General features: G+C 34.7%; 1 protein-coding gene across 4 annotated transcripts in view; it reads right to left on the bottom strand.

Annotated features, from left to right (window-relative positions):
- Positions 1-21,795, bottom strand: part of SUPT3H (SPT3 homolog, SAGA and STAGA complex component) — a 675,661-nt gene that overhangs the window by 624,628 nt on the left and 29,238 nt on the right. The gene's annotated exons all lie outside the window — the stretch shown is intronic.

Here is a 21,795-nt window from a genome sequence, read left to right on the forward strand (position 1 = left end):
CCACAAAACTCCCCCAAATTCCCACTTAATTTCTTATACCAACCCATGGTATAGGAAAACCACAAATGGGAAAAGTCACAATATGGAAGGGATAATTGTATATTCAAAAGGACAAGTTCCCAGATGCCATGTTAAGAACCCTTGTTCATACGTAAATAAGGGACACCTCTGCCCACCCAATAAGCATCAAGGCCAGGACTAGAAGGCACCTCAGCCATTTGTACCAAACCAAGCTGTTTCTTTCTTGCTCCTCTCAATTAAAATCTATTGTTTCTTCCATTAAAAAAAATATTTATAATCATTAAATTTTAAATATTTAAAAAATATATCTAGAAATCTTTGCTAGTCATCTGATCTCAATTATTATTAGAATGAAAATAACTTGTTTGTATAGGTTACAAAAGGCTTTCCTCACAATAAACATGATGTAGGTAGTGCAAACACTCTTCTTATCCCACAGGTAAGAAAATGAAAGTTCAGACAGGTTAAACAATCTACTTATAAACACAGAGCTACTAAGAGCAACATCAAAACTTAAAGCTCTGGAGTCTCGATCTAATCCAGTTTCCTACTATACCACTTTGCTTCAACTGTACATGCTTTTTAAAAATTTATTTATTTGGTTTTTTGTTTATTTATTGGTGAGGCAATTGGGGTTAAGTGACTTGCCCAGGGTCACACAGCTGGTAGGTGTTAAGTGTCTGAGGCTGGATTTGAACTCAGGTACCCCTGACTCCAGGGCCAGTGCTCTATCCACTGTGCCACCTAGCTGCCCCTGAACATGCTTTTTTAAACAGATCTGTGATTTTATCTGTGTAGAAAATTCTCACTGAAGAACTTCTTCTACCAACACAGATGGTGACCTACTATGCAATTTATAGGCTCAGAAAATTGACAGAGGTGCTAAAAGATTCAGTGACTTGCCCAAGAATACATAAACATTATGTGTTGGAGGCGAAACTTGAACTCAAATTTAGGATCACAAGGTTGAGGTTTTTTACCTTGAGCTTTTCTGAATTTGACTAGTAAAAATATGAGCTCAGAAAAATGTCAGGTTATTCTTTTAAACTTTTAAATTCAGAACTTAGTCACATTTTCTTCAAATCATACTCTGAAGTACTTATGATTAACGTAAACCAGCCATCTGCTATTAAATCAGGATACTATTAGACAATGTATTGTAGTGTTCATATTCTTAAAATTACAGATAGTTTTCATGGCCTATCACCATCATTTTATTTTATCAGACTTTATATTTCACCATAGAAATTTTAATATTATAGGATAAACTTATCTAAAGAACTCTGAAGTCAGAAAAACACAACATCTGGTCACAATATAAAAAAGGCCAACAAAACCTTAACATATTGTTCCCTCCATATAAACCACATAATCAATTAAAGGCTGTCAGTGTTCTTTTTTTTATATACAGTTAACTCCTTCTACATCTTCTTTTGCATAAAAAGTTAGTTTTTCAAAAATAGTCATTTCAAGTAAAAGTTGAAGATGATTCAAAACCACAACTACTTAGCTGTCAAACAACTATATAAATCATAAGGGGAAAAATTAATCTAAACTTTTTTTAAGGCAATTACAAAGGAACATTACCACTTTATAAAATTTGGGTGCATTAGGTCAACAGATTCTGGTGCCTAAGACCTTAAACTGCTGCTAACCTGTCTTAAAACCCTCAAAAAGGTGACAAGTCAACTGCAAATAGGAGTATCTGGAGGAACTCACTATCTACAGGATAAGGAGTCCTCTTAAATTCAAATTCTGCAGAGAACATCTTTCCAAGTGGTAAACCGATGAATGCCTTTGGCAAAAGTGAGTTCCCCATCTCTATACCCCATTTGATAATCAAAGGATCACTAAACAAAGGAACCTTGGAGATTGCATTTACCAATGAATCCTCTGTGATCTTAGGACATGCATAGGAGATAAATCTTGTTAGAAGAGACTGAATTTTGCTCTGCTGAGTCAAATGCTTTTGAATACTCAGACAACAAATAAAGAGGAAGTAGAGTACTCTCTATCCCTTTCAGGCAACTGTGTGTGATGATCTAGTCTGCTACAGAAAATTTGTGAAAAACTTATTCTTTGCTAGGTGGTACAGCAGATGAAATACTGGGTCTGGACTAAGGAAGTTCTGAGTTCAAATGCTACCTCAGAGGCTTACTAGCTACCTGACCTTAGGCAAGTCTGCCTCAGTTTTCTCATCTAAAAATTTTTAAAAATTAAGCAATATAACACCTACCTCTAGGATCAAATGAAATGTTTATAAAGCACATAAGCATACTACCTCAGCATATGGTAGGCACTTATTAAATGTTTGTTCCATTCCTCCCTCTTCTTCATGTTTTCATCAAAAATACCTTTGCTAAATAGGTCAATCATTCTCATAAAGATTTTATAAAGGCTATAATGTAAGCATGTGGATTTGGTGCTGTTGATGTTCTCTTGATCATGTTTTCTGCATAATAATACCATCTGTGATTGAACTCTTGCCTCTCTGCAGCCTTTGACACTGTCCTAACACCCTCTACTCCTTGAAACCCTCTTTTCTCTATGATCTCCTGACACTGCTCTGTCCTAGTGCTCCTCCTAGATATCTCACTGGTTCCTGCTCTCTCCTTAGATGGATCTTTATCACCTTCATATCTACTAACGATGGGGGACCTCCAAGGTTCTGTTGCAGGCCTTCTTTTTTCTCCTTCTATACTATTTCAGTTGGTGATCTCATCAACTCTTATTGTTTCCATTATCATCTCTATGAGATCACTCTGAAGATATACTCGTCTAACACGATTTTTTCTCCTGATTTTCAATCTCACATCTCTAAGTGCCCATTAGACATCACAAACTGGAAGTCCTACAGACATCTTAAACTCAACTTGTCCAAAACTGAACTCATCATCTTCTTCCCCACCCCAAACAGTCCCCTCTGCCTAACTTCCTTTTTACTGTGTGGTGTACCACCTATTCCCAGTCACCCTGGCTCACAACCTAGGTGTCATCCCAATTTTTCACTCACTCTCACTACCCCCATATCCAATTAGTTGCCAAGTCCTGTTAATTCTATCTTCAATACATCTCTTATATAAAAACCTCTTCTCTCCTCTGACTCTGCTACCACTCTGCTCTGTTTGGGACAAACTGCTTCAGTTTATCCAAATAACTCGAGGAGACCACCAAGTCAAGCAGAGACAGATTTATTACATCCTCATGAGGACGGGCAAAACCCAATTACACATTGAAGTCTTGCAAAGATATGCCCAATCCTCTAGGTTTTTATAGTAATCTTGAAAAGGATTGTCCCCACGTACACCTAGGGTGGATGAGCTCACAATCTAACATCCAATCCTGTCTCATCCAAGGTACGTACCCAGCTCATGATCCATGTATGGAGACATGTCCAAGAACAAAGGGGAAAAGGGGAAGAGGTACAAGTCTGAGGAATGTCAAAGAAAGAGGGAGGCAGAAATCACTCCCTTATCTGACTGCAATTTATTCTGACATGTGAGAGGGGAGTTTTTTTATTACAGGCAGTAAACTAAGGTGTAGCTGGCATGTGGGAACTAAACAAAAGTAAAGCAGGCAAAGCAAGAGGCTAGCTATTGGGCGGGGGGGGGGGGGGGGGGGGGGGGGGGGAGGTATCCTTCATACTCCATCCTCAGAGTTTAATCTGACTCAAATCTATAATTGTCCCACACAGCTCCACAGGCCTTTATCACCACATGTATTGCTTATTGTAATAACTTGCTAGCTGGATTTCCCTCAAGCCTCTACAAACTTTGATCCATCCTCCAGTCAACTATTAAAATGATTTTACTAAAGTATAGGTCTGACAATATTACCCCACTTTTCAATACACTCCAGAAGTTCCCATTACCTCCAGGATCAAATCTAATATCTTTGGTATTCATATCTCATTCATACCCTCTGCTCCCTTGATTAGACCCGCTGAGTGAAGGACAAAAACCATAGGCTAATGGCTTTCTATTTAAGGAAGGAGCATGCCCCAGCCGTCTCCCCATTTACCACTAGTTCCAATGCTTTTGGACTTTTATGGACTTCTCCATCAGGTTCCTACTTCTATGTCTTTTCAGCTTCCCTTTATGTATTGCTGCCTTACCCCGTTAAATTGTAAGCTCCTTGAAGGCAAGGACTCTGTTTTCATTTGTGTTTGTAGCCCCAGAACTTAGCAAAGTGCCAACATACAATAGGTGCTTAATGTTTACACAAAAAATAGTAATAAAACAAAGGTTTATTGACTATTTGACTTTTAAAATCCTTTATAACACCGCCCATTCTTACACTTCCAGTCTTCTGATGATATTGACCTCCTTGCTTCTCCTTTTACACAACATTTACCTCCTTACTTTTAGCATTTTTGATGCCTGTCTTCCAAGCTTACAGCTCTTTCTTCTGGTTTCCATGACTTTCTTCAAGTCTCAAGTAAAGTTCTACCTTCTACAAAGAGTCTTTCTCAGCCCTACTTAATCTTAATGCCTTCCCTCTAAGACTACTCCTACAAAATTCGACCTGCATGCATCTTGTGTATATGGTTATTAGCATATTGTCAACCCATTAGTCAGTGAGTTCCTTAAGAGCAAAGACTTCTTTTTTGGCCTTTCTTTGCATATCCATAGTGCTTGGCACAAAGTAAGCGCTTAAGTGCTAGTTTGCTGATTTTTTTAATCATTCTCTATCTTCTCTTTTGTCAGCTGTTTTAAAGATTAATTCCCTCCTCAATGCATTCAAAATCGTGTTGTGACTAGATTCTTCTGTCTTTGTTACGATCTACCTCAGGGCTTCTTAAATTTTTTCCACTCTTGACCCCTTTTTGTCTGAAAAAGTTTTACACAACACTGGGTATATAAGTATATAAAATAGGTATACAAATTAAACATTTACTGCCAAATTTTTTGCAACCCCCACACTCAGTTACTCAACCTCATATGGGGTAGCAAACCCACAGTTTAAGAAACTTTGATCTACTTGCTTTTACTGTTTTCATATATTCTTTAGTTCATTTTTTTTTCAAACATCAAATATTAAGGTGTTGGCCCAAATGTGCTCATTTCATTCTAATCAATGATAGAATACTTTATTATGAAAATGTTGACAGATTTCTTTCATTTTTGACTTGTCCTTTAAGTTTCGTCTATAATCTGACTTACTTGAATATTATAACAAGTTTTCTGTAGCTTCATTTTCACTATTACAAATTTGCAGGTTTCTAAAGCAAGAGGGGTGTTAATCTTCCACTACCCTCCCCTAAACTATTTTGTAAAACAGTTTGCATTCTAAGTTGGTATAGTCCCTTATCTACCATGTCTCTCCTCTTGGAAAGAGAGCAAGTATCTACATAGTGTTTTTATTGTAATATTTTGTTTGGTTTTTTAGCTCAAATTGTTTTTCATTAGACTATTACCTTTTATTAGACATTTGTGTCAATGTCTTTTCTTATATCTATTTCCCATTTGGGGGCACAAATAGTTTGTTAGAATAATTCAGGCTGAGGAAAACACAAAGCTAAAAAGTGATCTACTACCTGACCCCAAGAAACACGGAGTTTGTTGGGAAGTAGGAGCAGGAGTATCTACACAAATAAGTAGAATACAAAGTCAGGTATAAAAGAGGCAAAAAAGGGACAAAGGCAAGGCTCTCCAGGAAAATGTGATTGTATTTGCCATGCATTTAATGGTATAATGAAGATCCAAAAAGAGAGTACTTAGTAGAGCTAGTCAAGAAATGGCAATCTAACCACGGTTTATGACATTACTTCCATAGGAAAATTCATTCTGAGTTCTATAGTGACAAATAAATGTTCAGAATACAATCAGTTTTTAAGTTGGAAACTATGTAATACCTCACATATATGTAGGTCACTGACCTAACAAGCTCATATTACTACAATACAGCCAAGAACCAGAAAAGCTCAAAAGCCTATGTGAACTCAAAATTAATGTCCATGCAATACAGCTTATCTATCTGACCCCTAGAAGAATTCTTCAGATTCTTATTTAAAAGTCTATTTACTCTTAGTTTAACAAAGCTTTAATTTATTTATTGTACCTAAAATGTCAAGCACAAGAAATTCATAAAAATGAGGGAAGGCTCATTTTAACTGATACAGAATGAAGCAAGTAAACTAACAGGGCAATATGTACACAATGATTCCGAAAATGTCCAGGAAAAGTACACTAAATGACAACAGAATTTAAATCAACAGAATGACCAAATATTAATTCAGAGAATCAAGGATGAATGAGGGCAGGATGAGACATACACTAGCAACCAAGGTCAATATGTTGGTTTGTTTTGCTTAACTTTACTTTTTTACCGTGTTTTTTATTACAAGGTGGGCTTTATTGTGGAATGGGAGCTATTAGTGACAGTAATGTAAAAAAAACAAACAAAAAATATAAATAAAAGTTTGTTTCAGGGGGTTGGGGTGGTTGTTTTTTAAGTTTAGTTATCTTGTTCCTAGACCACAGCAATTTATAAGCAGCAAATTATATGGAGGCTATGGCATATACTAATGTCAATATAAATGGATAGATGACCATAATGAAAAATATGCAAAGTGTAAAAAAGGAAGTCAAAAGCACAGCAGATATGTGCTTATTTAAGATAAGAGTAAATGACCCCAAACCCTCAAAGACCTCTGATGGCATGAAGGAAGCAACTTTTAGTTATCCAGGAAATATATATTAACCATTCCTTGAAAATGTCAAGTAAGTGTTTATATATGAATATAAGTATATTTGTTTTTCTATACAGATTTTGGTATGGCATTTGACTGAAACTATTTTTGCTACCTATGAAAAAGTCTGTCAGTTTTTTTATCTTTTGGTTTTTTTCTTTCATCTTTACTTATCTCTCCTACATTCTTACACAGATTAAATCAGTTATTTTCACAACCTAAAGCCTCAGAAACATTTTGGGGTCAAATACAGTAAATAAATATTAAATACAACTTAGAAAATCTTTCCACCTACAAATTACATACTAGTTAACCACCTTGCTTCCTTGGTTATGCTACTGATGTTATTTGGGCAACAATGTTATTTGAAATGAACTTTCTGAATTGAAGATCATTTTTCTGGTCAGAAAATCACTTCTGAGAAGCCAGTTCCGAAAGGTTAAAAAAAATGCAAAGATGCATAAAAATAAAATTAAAATTAAAGATGTCAATTTCCATCTTTTAACCAATCTTAAAATATTAATGATTAAATTGTAATTTCAAATGCCCCTCATGTAATATCACTTGAGGAACAAAATAGAAATTTCACTATAATTTCCCCTATTCATATATGTTCTTCATCATATGTTTTATGATCTTTCTAAAGAGACAAAAGTTCAAAAATCAAAACCTCTTTACATAGCCTAGAATTTTATAGGTTTAGAGCTGGAAGAAACTGTAGAGATCATCTAATCCAAGCCCCTCATTTTACAGATGTGAAAAACTGAAGTCTAAACAGAAATAACTTTTGTAGTCAAACAAGTAGTAACTAACAAAGCCAGGATTCAAAGTCTTCTAACTAAAAATCCACTGCTCTTCACCAGTATACCTCAAAACAAAACAAAACAAAAAAAATGTAGTTTCTTAGGGAAAAAAGAAAACAAGGAAATCAAAGTAGTTGAAAGCATACAAATAAATTGATAGGTGATAAAAAATACGTGACTCTCTAACCATATGACTAACTGCAGTTTCCTTAAAATTTGATTCTTCAAGAAACTATGTAAGAACATCTTATCTGGTGTTATCAAAAGTATAATCCATTAAGTTCATGACTATTTGTTTATAATTTTAAAATAAATAAAATAATGAAGAGAATTGTAAAATTATAAGATATAACTGATCATGTAAACACATTAATCCCTACCTGATCAACTCTCCTAACCATGAAGACCACCTCATTCTCACTTAAAGACATATGCTTTTAAACCCTAGTAGAACACACTATCTACCTTCTTAATTTTAACTGGCCAACCATTTACCATAGACTATCGCTTTTGACTCCCTACCTTTATTCATTGCCTCCCCCAAACTACCTTCCAAACACTTTCTAACCTCCATTTATCAGTGTTCCTGACTACAAGTAGCCTTTGATATATACCTGTTAAGTATGACTAAAGAAATGTTTTAGTAACTCAGGTTTACTGATATATTAACATAACAGAAAGAGTGAACAAGAGAAAATTTCTGGAGAGAGAGTAACAGCATGGCAGGAGCTAAAAAGTAATTCAAAACAGAGAAATTGAGACAAACTAGAGCCAACAAGAAAACAAACACACAAAGGATTAAAGTGGGAGGGTTTAGGCCCTGGCAAAAACATGGACTAATGCCTAATTTCTATCCCACAGATAAATGTTCTTTAGCATTCATTATAATCTATCCCTATCAACAATTATTAGACATTCTGACTCCCTAGCAAAAAGCATTTTGGAAACAGCCTAATCTCAATTTTTTCTTTATCTAATAATCAACCCAATCCATGAATCCAAATACAAAGCATTTTAGAATCTCAGACATGGAAAAGATGTCCAGCCTATATCTGGATAAGAATTCTCTCAACAATATATCAGTTTTATCAATCTTTGCTCAAATATCTCTATGGAAGGAGAATGTATTATTACTTCAAAAAATAGTCCATTCCACATTTAGATAGCTCTAATTGTTATAATTTTTTTCCTTCAAACAAAATTTCTACCTAATACTCTACAATTTCCACTGATTGCTCCCTAGTTTTACCTTCTGGCATCAAGTAGAACAAGTCTAACCATATACCATGTGACAATCCTTCCAAAATTTAAAGACTGTTATCATATTCCCCACAAGTCTTCTCTTCTTCAGGCTAAACATGCCTCTTTCTGCAATATTCACCTGAAACCTGATAGCATGAGAGCCTAGTGCCAGATTTAAATCATCAAATCATATTAGCAAAATTGAGACCTATAAAATGTTTTTAATTCAAATTTGTTTTTAAATTCACTTGATAATTTTCCAAAATGAAAATTTACTACATAAAGTTGGAATTTCACCAAGTACTCCCAACAAAAAATGGTATCTCCCACAACCATACTGTTTAATAAATTAAAAGAATTATAGCTGACTTTTACAGACCATTTTAAGATGATATTTTACATATATCAGTGCATTTTGAGCTTCGTAACAACTCTAAGAGATAGGTACTATGATCCCCATTTTATAGATGAGAACATGAGGTTCAATGAAGTCATCATGTACCTGTAATCACATTGCTAGTGTCAGAGGCTGAATTCATGCCAAAGTCTTCCTAACTCCAAACCCAGTATTTCCAACTTGACAATGTAGGTAGGGTACAACTTAATAATACAATACTGTCACTCATACCCTCCAAAGAAGTTTCTTCATCTTCTAGAAGTTAGAGCTATTCTGAAAGTTAGTAGTTATTTCCTTTTCTAGGAGTTTTGTGTTCCCTATATATTTCCTTTTTTTTTTTTTGCTGCAGGGCAATAAGGGTTAAGTGACTTGCCCAGGGTCACACAGCTAGTAAGTGTCAAGTGTCTGAGGCCAGATTTGAACTCAGGTACTCCTGAATCCAGGGCAGCTGCTTTATCCAATGCGCCACCTAGCTATCCCTGTTCCCTATATATTTCATGGGGAAGAGATGGCTTCTCTTATCTCATAACAACGTGCTATGTGAATTATGTGTATCTCACTTCTTGGATTAATCAAACTATAATTCACTATGGAAAGCCTAACTAGACCTTAAATTTTTTCAAAAAGATGCCTTTTAAAAAATAAGTAACTTTCCAAATATGGGTGATAACTAGAACAGTTCTTTTATATACCATAAAATGTAATAATAATAATAATAATAATAACACCTATATAATATACCACAGAGAGGTATTTTATGGAAACTAAAAAAATACCAGAAGAATAGAAAGAACAATAGCCTGAATTTACATACTATTTTGTTATTCAATACCTTTCCTCAGCAACCAAGGAACTCAAAATATCTTCACAAGGCAGACTGGGGGAAGTAAATAACTCCATTAAAATATGCATTTGGTCTGTTAGGTACAATTGGAGAAACAAACAGAGTATTCATTCAGCAAATATTATTAAGTGCCTACTATGGGCAAGCCACTATTTCGTTTCCAATTTTACTTACCAAAAATTAAAGTCATGCTTCCCACCTTTCAGCAGAGGCGTAATGTAATGGTGGAATGAGATCTGTATTTCAGACATTGTCAAGTAGTGATTTGTTTTCCTTACTTGTACTTATTTACTATTAAGAAGGGTTCTAAGGGACAGTTGGAAGAGGAGGGAGAGAGATATTGGCAAGGGACAGTAATTTTTCTTATTTTGGACAGTAATTTTTCTAAAGCATAAACTATTTTTTAATTAAGTTTACAATCAAGAGACCTAAGTTGAAATCTCAACTTCCACACTGTGTAACCTCAAACAAGTATTTAAGCTCTGAAGTTGAGTTATTTCTTGCGTAAAATGGAGAAAATACTTGCACTATTTCATGTGATTTTTATGATGACAGCACCTTGTAAACCCTGAAATACTATATAAATGTGTTATTAGTTCATTAATAGTACAGTACTCTTTGCAATGCATAATTAATTCTGTCACTATTAAAGTCCCAGCCTGAGGCTTCATAATGGATGGGATGAAAATAACCTCAGATTATCAAAGGATATATGCCTGTAAATTGTTGGAGGTTCTATCAAATTGGGAAGGCAACAATTAGGGGGCAGCTAGGTGGCACAGTGGATAAAGCACTGGCCCTGGATTCAGGAGGACCTGAGTTCAAATCCGGCCTCAGACACTTGACACTTACTAGCTGTGTGACCCTGGGCAAGTCACTTAACCCTCATTGCCCGCCCCCCCCACCCCCCCCAAAAAAGGACTAGCTTAGCCAAGTCTATTCTCTCAATAGATCCTTACAAAAGCAGATAATATAAATTTTATTTTCTCCACTTTACCTCCAATGCTGAATTATTAAAATGATTCATATTTGTGCTTCACTTTCCCCTTATTTCAAGATCCAATTTCCAGCAAGTAAATAAGTTTTTTTCTTAGTTACAAATTCTTCTATAACAATTTGGCTACTTCGGGCAGCTAGGTGGTGCACTGGATAGAGCACCAGCCCTGGATTCAGGAGGACCTGAGTTCAAATCCAGCCTCAGACAATTAACATTTACTAGCTATGTGACTCTGGGCAAATCACTTAACCCCAATTGCCTCAGCAAAAAATAAAAAACCAATCATCATCATCATCATCATCATCATCATCATCATCATCATCGTCGTCGTCGTCGTCGTCGTCATTTGGCTACTTCTTATTTCATCTAATTAAAACATGTACTGAGTACCTACGATGTGCAGAATGCTAAAGATTAAGAAATTTACAAAGGTGACAGGCCCTGCCTTCAAAAGGCTTGTGATCAATTTCTTTAGTGGGAGGATTCACAAAGGTGAATTTAAATTCACTTATCTAAAATAAACTTATCTTTTAGTATAACTACAGGAAGTTCTGAAACCCAATCTCAAAACAACATATTTCTAGCAACTGACAAGCTTCCTAATTTCACTAAAAGTAACTATTGAATAGTAGAGAATGATGAACTTGGAGTCAGAAAAACCTTTATTTGAATCTTTCCTCTGATACTTCCTGACTTGCAACATAGACAACTCATCCACTTCTCTAAGCCTCAGTTTCCTAGCTATAAAATGACAACAATAATACTCATAGTACCCATCTGGCAAAGCTATTCTGAGGATCAAATGAGATCATCTTGTAAAGCATTTTGCAAATCTTAAAATACTATGTAAATGTCAGCAATTAGTATTATTATTAGAGAAAAAAATTCTAGGTCTATAGAACTTTATGACCTTAGAAGTCAATGTTTCTCAAACAGTTCCTTAGAACTTGTGAGTTTTCTACAATGTGAATAATGCTTATATGAGAAAATTTCATAGTTCTAGAAAATAATTTTTCCTCTAAAATATAAGTATTAAAAATATTTTATTATGTTCAGTGTTGTGGGAAGGATGACTAAAAAGAATGAAGAGAAGTAGCATGGCATAAATAACGGAATGACATACTTGGAATGAAAAGAAATGGATTCAAATCATACCTCAAACCTTGACTAGCTGTATGAACATGGAGAAATCATTTAATACAGCCTATTTCCTTCATCTAGAAAACTGAAGTATGTAATAATACTTACAGAACCTGCTTAACAGGATTGTTATGACGAGTGTAATTTGTAACCCTTAAAGTATTGTATCAATAACAAAAGTGAAAGGAACATTAAAAAACAGCCAAACTCTGAGTAACTGTAAAAATCAATCCCAAAGAACAGAAAATGAAATGGACCCCCTCCATCTTCTTAGCAGAAAGCCAGAAGGACTAAGAAGTCAAAATGTTGCATATGTTATCAGATACCAATTTGTTAAAGTAAGTTTCTGCTCAATATTCTTCTTTGTTAAAAGACAGGTTCAATTCCCTTGCGGATAAAGGAAACTGTATCCAAATATAAATGAAATGTAAAACAAATGGCATCAATAATTAAGTGCTACTTGAGTTATTATTATTATTATTATTATCATCATCATTATATTTTGTCCCAAACTAGGCTAAATTATCTTAAGGAAACTGCACAGTTCTTTTAACAAATCCAACCTTTCCCCCTGAAACAAAGGGCTCATCTTTTAATACTAATACTCTTCTGGTGTTGTTGTTTTGACCGTATATCACAGAATACCACAATTTCTGAAAAAACTAGAGTTTAAGATGACCTAAAGATCAATGAAGAGGCCCATGATAGACATGAGTAGGCTGTAGGGCATTACAAATCACTTACAAAGGAGAAGTGGTATAAAATATATCATCAGAAAAAAGGTATGACTAGAAAAGAAAAAAAAGATGGCCCAATCACATGATGAGATTGAGGGATAATCCATAGACATCTACATCAAAGGACAATCCATGGAGACAGCCTGTATGTTCTACTGGTATCGAGACAATGTCAAGATAATGCAAGAAAACGTCCCAATTTATATGGCCCTCCTGGGATGAATTTACAGGAAGATAAGAATAAGAGCTGCACAGCATGGGCAAGCATGGATGTGGTGCACTATTTGTTGGAGGGAATGCTCACACTGATGAGATCACAGATCCATTCAAGAATTAAAGTATTTTATCCCAATATTTCATCAATCTCTAGAATCATATGTGTTTGAGCCAGTAAGGAAATCAAAGATCACCTAGTTCTCATTCTACAACTGAAAAAACTGAGAAAACCTAAAGAGGACCTTATGTCTATCACAACCCTATGCCAAAAAGTGTAGTTTGGAAAATGTTGATGTACAAGCTCAATTTACAGATGAACAAACTCTCACCCAGAAAAGTAAAGGTCACATTGTTAGATAAGATAGTAGCCAACACAGGACTAGAACCCAGGTGTTCTCTCTCTACAACTAGTGCTTTTTCCACCACTGTCTCATGTTTTAAGTGTTCTAAAGTAATCTTTACATGCATTACCCACATTCAGAAAGAAATATTACCAACAATGCTGGCCTCATTATTAAATAGGTTCCCTCTGTAGTACACCTTTAAGTGACTCAAGCACACAAACATAAAAAAAATACAAGCGAATAATTTTTAAAAGTATATTCACTTTGTACATACATCCTATAATGGTTTCTCTAAGTTTCATTTTAATAGTTAAAGTCAAACACTTTCCTGTTAATAGTGGTAAAACTGGGGTAAGAAAATTCAGATTCTTATCCAAGTTCTAATCTATTTAATTTAATTTAATGATGAGACACATCATCGGTCTTAGTTTCCTCATCTGTAAAATGAAAAGACTGAACATGATAACCTCTAAAGGTTATACTTTTGGTTCAAATACTCCATGATTTTATGATTCCAATGGGATAATAACTTTTTAGTTTATCAGAAATAATGTTCCTCGAGTTGGTAATGATTATAATTTCAAAATAATATGGTTCCTTTTGGAACCATAATATTTACCAAAGTACTAAATATTAGTATTTTCCCCCGTGATTTGGTTACTTTCTTTTTTGATAACTTTACCTGTGAAAGTTGTGATCTTTGATTAGAAACTCCTAAATACACATATTTTAATTACCGTCCAGTCTGGGCTTTAGAATTATTTAGGTTGAGAAAATAAATTCTAAATTAAAAATCAGGGTGCATAAACAAATGTGTTACACTTGGTGTTCTTCTTCCACCAAATCCCCACTCTACTTTAAACTCTCTTCCTTTCTTTTGTCAGAAGTTATTTGTTTTTTAAACTATGTTTTGGGTGGCATTCCAATAACAAAAATACTATGGGCAAACAGACATTTTCTCTCTAACTGCTGTTCACTAATTTTAAAAATGGGAAGGGAAAAAAAAGAAATAATGTTGCCAACCTGACATCTCAAAAACTATGACCATTAAATTATTAACTCTTTTTATTAGACTCTCATCTCTATCTGGTACTAATCTACTAAAATATCTATACATATATTATACAATTTTATAGAGAGAACTCAATATTTAAACACATAGATTAAGATAACAAGATACTGTTGTAAATATATAACATCTCACATTATAATCATCCCCTAATTTATCAACTGAAATTCAAGGTTTCATTTATTTGCTTCTTTTAAAGCCAGGGTGGGACAAACTTCCACTCTAAAATTATAAATCACTTAATAAAACTCAATGACAACTGAGATAGTTTCAAAAATGACAAAAGAAGAGATTTTAAAACTTGTTCTAAAAATAGTTGGATTTCGTTTTCAGTTCTAAATGTATTCCTCAAAGTTATGTGTAAAACAAATATTTACATATAAAATTACATTTTCTAAATAACATATTATAATCTAAGATTCCTACTTGTCTTGCAATTTAACTTCTGTCCCCACTACTCTATTAAAACTACTCATTGAGGTCACAAGTGATCTCCTAATTACCAAACCCAATAGCTTTTTTTCATACTCCTAGACATCTCTATAGCATTTGACACCTTTAGTCACCCAGTACATTATGCTAAACTACTCCTTAACTGAGATCTTTTTTCTTTTTCTCAAACATTCCCCATGGGTCTCTCTCTTCTCTTTATATTCTCTCTCCCCAAATCAAATTTATTCATTCACTTAGTTACAAACTATCAGAATGACTCCCCAAAGTAAATATATAACCCTGACTCCTAAGAAGAGAAAAAAGAACACGCATTTCTGTCTACTTGGTATTCCCCAAATGGTTAGCCCTCTGGTACTTCAAAAACTCAATGTATGATAAAGTACCCATCTTAGCTTTCTCAGAAAAACAAAAACAACAACAAAATCCTAATCATTCTCTCAACTCCCATATATCTGTTAATAACACTACTATTCTCCCAGTTGCCTGTTAGAAATGTTGGTGTCACCTTTGACTGTCCCTTTCTCCCCACTCCATGCCTTGTAATTTCCCAAATCCTATTGATTCTATTTCCACAATATCCTTCTCTCTTCCCACTGCCATCACCCCCACAAAAAGGCCATTATTATCTCTCATCTGAACATTAGCCTCTTAAGTAAAACCCCACTTCAATCATCTTTCACAATGTTGCCTGATTGATCTTCCTGATGTATAGACTTATACATATAGCTAAAAGCATTTCATTAGGTCCCTATCCCTAATGCCAACAAAATTAAGTTCAGAATTCTTACTCTGGCACTGAAAGTCCTCCACAATCTAAGCTTTTCTTAATACTACTCTCGTTTACATACTTCTCGTTTTAGCCAAATGAATGGTCCACTGTTCTACAAATACAGTTTTCACTTTGCTACTTTAGTTTTATAAAGACATCACAAATCAAAAAATGCTACAATCAAGAATAAGCACAGAAATCATCTACACAACCTCCTCAATTTACAGATGTAGAAACTGAGGCACAAAGAGATGAAAATACTTTCTCAAAATCACATAGCAAATAAATGGCAGAGTTAGGACTAAAATCTGGGTCTTCCAACTCCAAGACCTATCCTTTATACTACAGTACACTTCATGAAAGACATAGCATTTGAGCTGGGTCTTAAAAGAACATCTGAAAAGGGGCAGAGATAAAGGCAAAAATGGGCATTGTTGGCATTCATATCAGTCACTATTCCTAGAATGCCCATTTCCCCATGAACTTGATTAACTCAATCACAAATCTTTTCTTCTTCAAGGTCAGATGGTTATACCTCATAAAAACATATTTTATATTACAGTTAACTATATACATTTCTTCTAGCTACTCATTTATGGCAGGTAATTTATCTTATTTGTCTTTCTAGCTGCCCTATCACCTAACAGAGTTTTTATACAAAGAAAACACTTCATTTACCTGGTGAATAATGAATTTTCAATGGTTTATCCTTACATTTACATCAGTCTTTTAAAAGGTAGCTTGTCACTGCAACAGGAGGGCTGGTCTCAGAGTCAGGAAGACCTGAATCTGAATTGAGCCTCAGACACTGAAGAGTCATGCGGCCCTGGCCAAGGCACTTAACCTGTATCAACCTCAGATTCCTAATCTGTAAAATCAGTCCTAACAGCACTACCTCACACGACTGTTAGGAGAGTCAGATGAGATCATATTTCAAGCACTTCAAAAATGTTAAAATTCTATCTAAATGCTAGCATTACTACTATTATTATTATAAACGACAACTATTAAATAATATTTTACAAGTTCTTACCTTTTAAACAAAAGACTATTACTTTATAAATTGCTTAATGGAGATGTAACCTAATATTTTTAGTGGAAAACTATTAGATATGATGAAGTTCCATTCTTCCTGGTTCTCAAATATGTGATAACGTATACATAGCTACAGGACTAGATGTGAAATATTTTCAACCAATAACATTTTCTCAATGTAAAATTGTTTCAAAAGCCAGAAATATTTTAATCTGAGTTGCCATTATAAAAACAAAGTGACAATATCAGTGGAGACCATTTCTGAAATAGGCTTAAGATATATTTATGTGCTACTATAAAATGGTGAATTTCTGTGAAATTTTTAAAATAATGCTAAATAGGATGTCAGTCATCTACAATTAGGTACAAGTGTGTCTTAGAGAAAGAAATATTGAGAAGTATTATTCTATTGTACAAAATTATTTTCATATATATGTATGTATGTATTTTTTCAAAGGAAGAAGTCTTACTCTCTCAAAATGTTTTAGTTGTATGCCATTATCTTCATTGTTACTAAAAAAGACACTGAAAGACTTGCTAAATGTTAAGTTCTTTTTCAACAATATGTTCTACATTCACTATGATAAATTCTTAGTTTGAAAATAAATAACAGTTTTGTGTGAATATCAATGTACTATAATTTCTTAACAGATGTATTGTACTTAATATATAAGTGAAGTAATGTCTAGAGCAAAACATTTTTTTCCATTAAGTTACATTGAAATAACTGAGGTGCTATATGTCCATTTCTTAGGGCTGGTAACACCAGGCTGACAACTGCCATCTAAACCTCATTAGGCTACCTTAATGAAGTTTCCCCTGTAGAACACTTAACTTAGTTAAACAAATTCAGGAAACTTTGCTGAGGGATCCATATCCCAGCTAAATAATCTGAACTGAAGGGGGAAGAGGGAGAATTTACTTAGCTAAAATCACTCTCTTTTCTGGGTTCTATAAGTTCTATACTTATCTAATTTAAAGGTCTGTTGCCTTCTTCTCTTCCCTCCTCCCCCTACTCAGCCACTCCTTATCTGATTTAAAAGTTCCCAGGTCCTTCCTGAGAAATTACTTTACTGGAGGGTGTATTATAACATTAATTTTAAAGATGTAAACTCTCCCAACCTGGAGGGGGGGGAGGTAGGTGGGGGGTGGAGACCATTTACAGAATCAAAAATCAGCAAAACAAAAAGAATCACAAACTACTTTTAAAATTGGTATTTTCCTATACTAATAATCATATAACAGGGTTCAGCTAAATATGAATTGCAAAGAATCTAGAGAAAAACCTGTTATTTTCTGACCAGAGCTTAGCCTTGACATGTTGACATTATTTCAAATTATAATTCTCCTTTTACTTCCCCCCAAAATTATTTTTATTAACATGTTGATAAAACTTTAAGTAATCCCAATCCAATTAAGACATTTATTTTATAGGTTCATTTCAGATTATACACTTTTAATACATATAGAAATTCTAACAGATGTCCATTTCTTTCACATACACAAACAATTATAACTTTGCTCAGAAAATTATCTAGGTTTCTTAATTATGAAGAAATTTGCAAAAATGTATGCATGGGGGGCAGCTACGTAGCACAGTGGATAAAGCACCAGCCCTGGATTCAGGAGGACCTGAGTTCAAACCCGGCCTCAGTCACTTGACACTTACTAGCTGTGTGACCCTGGGCAAGTCACTTAACCCTCATTACCCCACCAAAAAAAAAAGTATGCATGGAATTTAGGAAGGAAAAAACTTTGTTTTTCAATTTCCTTTTCAGTACAAGCAACAAATTCTCTATATAAAAACCAAGAACCAGACACCCGAATACTTTACAAAAACAAAGTACCAATGGAAACCTCCTCTGCTTTTACATAAAGTTTTTATAGATTTCTCTGAAGTTTTCCCCAGGACAATGGAAAAAGTAATCCATTTGGAAACATTAAGACTTAGGTTAGAAGCCAGGCTCTGCCACCTCTCTGTGTGACCTCAGGCAAACATTTCATCTTTCTGTACTTCAAGGCCTTCATCTGTAAAATGAAGGAGTTTAGACTAGATGACCTCTGAGGTCTCCTCCAGCTCTGCAGCTGTGATCCATTTCTAACATTATGGGACATTTCAAAGAAACAATACACAGAATCTCAGAATCACAAAGACTATCAGTGGTTTTTTTGGTTTGTTTGTTTGTTTTTAGTGAGGCAATTGGGGTTAAGTGACTTGCCCAGGGTCACACAGCTAGTAAGTGTTAAGTGTCTGAGGCCGGATTTGAACTCAGATCCTCCTGACTCCAGGGCCGGTGCTCTATCCACTGCGCCATCTAGCTGCCCCAAAGACTATCAGTGTTGAGAAGGACTTGGGAGGCCACAGAGTTACATCTACAGCATCCCTAACAAGTGAACCTCCAGCCCCTATTTATGGACTTCCAGTGTCCTGGGACACGGAACTGACTACTTTCTGCTCAATCCACTTCTGAACAGTTCTAATTATTAGAAAGTTTGCCTTTTGTTGAACAGAGATTTGCCTTTCTACAACTTCCACTGTAAATCGACCCTCTAAAATTAAGCAGAACACTATCTCTTCAACATGACAATCCTTCAAATACCTAAAGAAAGCTACCAAATTCCCCTCTTACCACCTTCTCAAGTCTTTTCTTCTTCTAGTTAAATGCTCCAGGGTCATTAAACCTATCTTACCCATATGAAAAAAAGTGTAGAAATCCTTTATTTCTAGAATTTCTTCCCTAAAGCTTTTTAGATGTAACCACCATAGAGGGAAATTCTTATCGCTTCCATTCCCAACTCTGTGAAGATGTAAGAAATGTGATGCTACAAAATCTACAACAAAATCCCTGGTGATAACAAAAAGAAAAGCAGAACTAAAACCACCCTTTAGAATGATTCTGATTCAAAGAGCAGTTTTTAAAATATATATATATATATATATATATATATCTCCAGTAGGAGCAGTTAGGTGGTACAGTAGGTAAAGCACTGACCCTGGATTCAGGAGGAACTGAGTTCAAATGCGACCTCAGATACTTGACATTTATGTATGACCCTGGGCAAGTCACTTAACCCTCATTGTCCCACCAAAAAAAAAAAAATTCCAGTCGTTAAAAAACTTAGAATTAAAATTTTCTGGAGGGACAAGTTTTAATTCATTTAATTTTTAATATCTTCTGGTTCTCCAGAAACAAAATGATATGTTTCAGATAGAGAGCCTATACATATAGATACAGATAGAGAGCCTATACTCTTTTAGGTTCCCCTAAGCTTGATCAAATTCTTTCATGGTTTTAAAATGTAACTAAATACAATTGGGGGAAAGTTATGGATAAGAATGTTTGGTTTTATGGGGCAGCTAGGTGGCCCAGTGAATAGAGCACCAGCCCTGGAGTCAGGAGTACCTGAGTTCAAATCTGGCCTCAGACACTTACTAGCTGTGTGACCCTGGGCAAGTCACTTAACCCCAATTGCCTCACTAAAACAAACAAACAAAAAAAAAAACCAAGAATGTTTGGTTTTTGGTTTTTTTATTGTTGTTTTTTACCGGACCTATGACTTTATCCATGTGGAAAGCTTTCAGTGAGGAACTTTTCCATAATATGAAGTCTCAGAGAGTTAGCTGGGTCACTGAAAAGTTAAGCAATTTGCCCAAGGTGTCACACACACACACACACACACACACACACACACACACACAAAATATATCAGAGGTGGACTTGAATCCAGGTCTGGCTGACTCTGAGGCCACTCTTTCAAATAACCTCTTTTGTGTGTATCTTTTAAATTAGATAGCCTTATCTAAAGTAAAGATACCCCTTAACTACAATGTCAATATCCTTTAACAGCTTGTTTTATCCACATTTTTCCACAGGGTATAATTTACTTCTATATTATATAATCCTAGAATATAAAACAGTGTCACCTGGGACAACTGGTTGTCCTAGCACTAAATTGCTCCAGTGACTGAAAGCAGTCCCATATGCTGCTCATCAGTAAAAAGGAAATAATATAAAATAAAACTGTTTTATGGGTTGCTTTTGGTTTGTTTTTCTAGATTAAAAAAATTAAGCTCTGAATTCTATTTTTAAAAGGCCTATCTTAAATGGGGACTGAATTAAATCAATGACCTAGAAGTTTTATATATTAGTACTATGAATCAGAACTGTAATGTTACAGTAGCAATGTTAGAAATGCAATTAAGCTCTAACTGAAAAAACTCTCCAAGATAATTTTCATTAAAGGGGAAAGGATAGGAGAAGAAAAAGGTAATTGCTTTATTATCTCCATTTAACAGTTGAAGAAACTAAGGAAAACAGAGGTGAAGGGTTTTTCCCAGGGTAATGCAGCTAGTAAGTATATGAGACCAGATTTTAATTCAGGCCTTCTTGACTCCAGGCCCATCACTGAATCCACTGCACCACCTAGTTGCCTCATTAAGCACTAAGACTACCCAAATATCACCATAACAGAGTGTGTGTGAGACTATAATACTATGTCCAGGTACAGTCAACTAGAACATTCTGAACAAAGAATCCCTAATTCATTTTATATTTAATGAATCACTACATGAATTAAGCTACCAATTGAATTCACAATTCAAGGGAAGCCATTTCATTTTCAGGAAGAAATACCTCCCCTGAACTGACAAATTATGAAAAATTAACCACAGGAAAAGAACTCATTTTGTCCTCTTTCCAAAGACCATATGAAATAAAAACTAAGATGCATTAGCAGACAAACATTTAGGGGGAATAAGCTTCTCTGCCATCAGATTATGAATTACTTGTCTTTGCCAAGTCAGGTTGCAATGCAATAGTAATCAATCAAGCAAAATAGAGCCTTAGGAAAGGAACCTTCATAATTATGAAGCTTCTTAGAGATGGATTAGAGACTACTTAATCAAAATTCTAAGCTGTGATGCTTAGTAATATTATCACAATTACAAATTCTTGATTAATTAAGCTTTTTATTATTCAAATACCATTAAAAAACAAATATTTCTCTGATTATCTTTTGTAATCATAAACTTAAATG

This window comes from Dromiciops gliroides, chromosome 4 (assembly GCF_019393635.1).
Source record: "Dromiciops gliroides isolate mDroGli1 chromosome 4, mDroGli1.pri, whole genome shotgun sequence".
Classification (NCBI taxonomy): domain Eukaryota; kingdom Metazoa; phylum Chordata; class Mammalia; order Microbiotheria; family Microbiotheriidae; genus Dromiciops; species Dromiciops gliroides.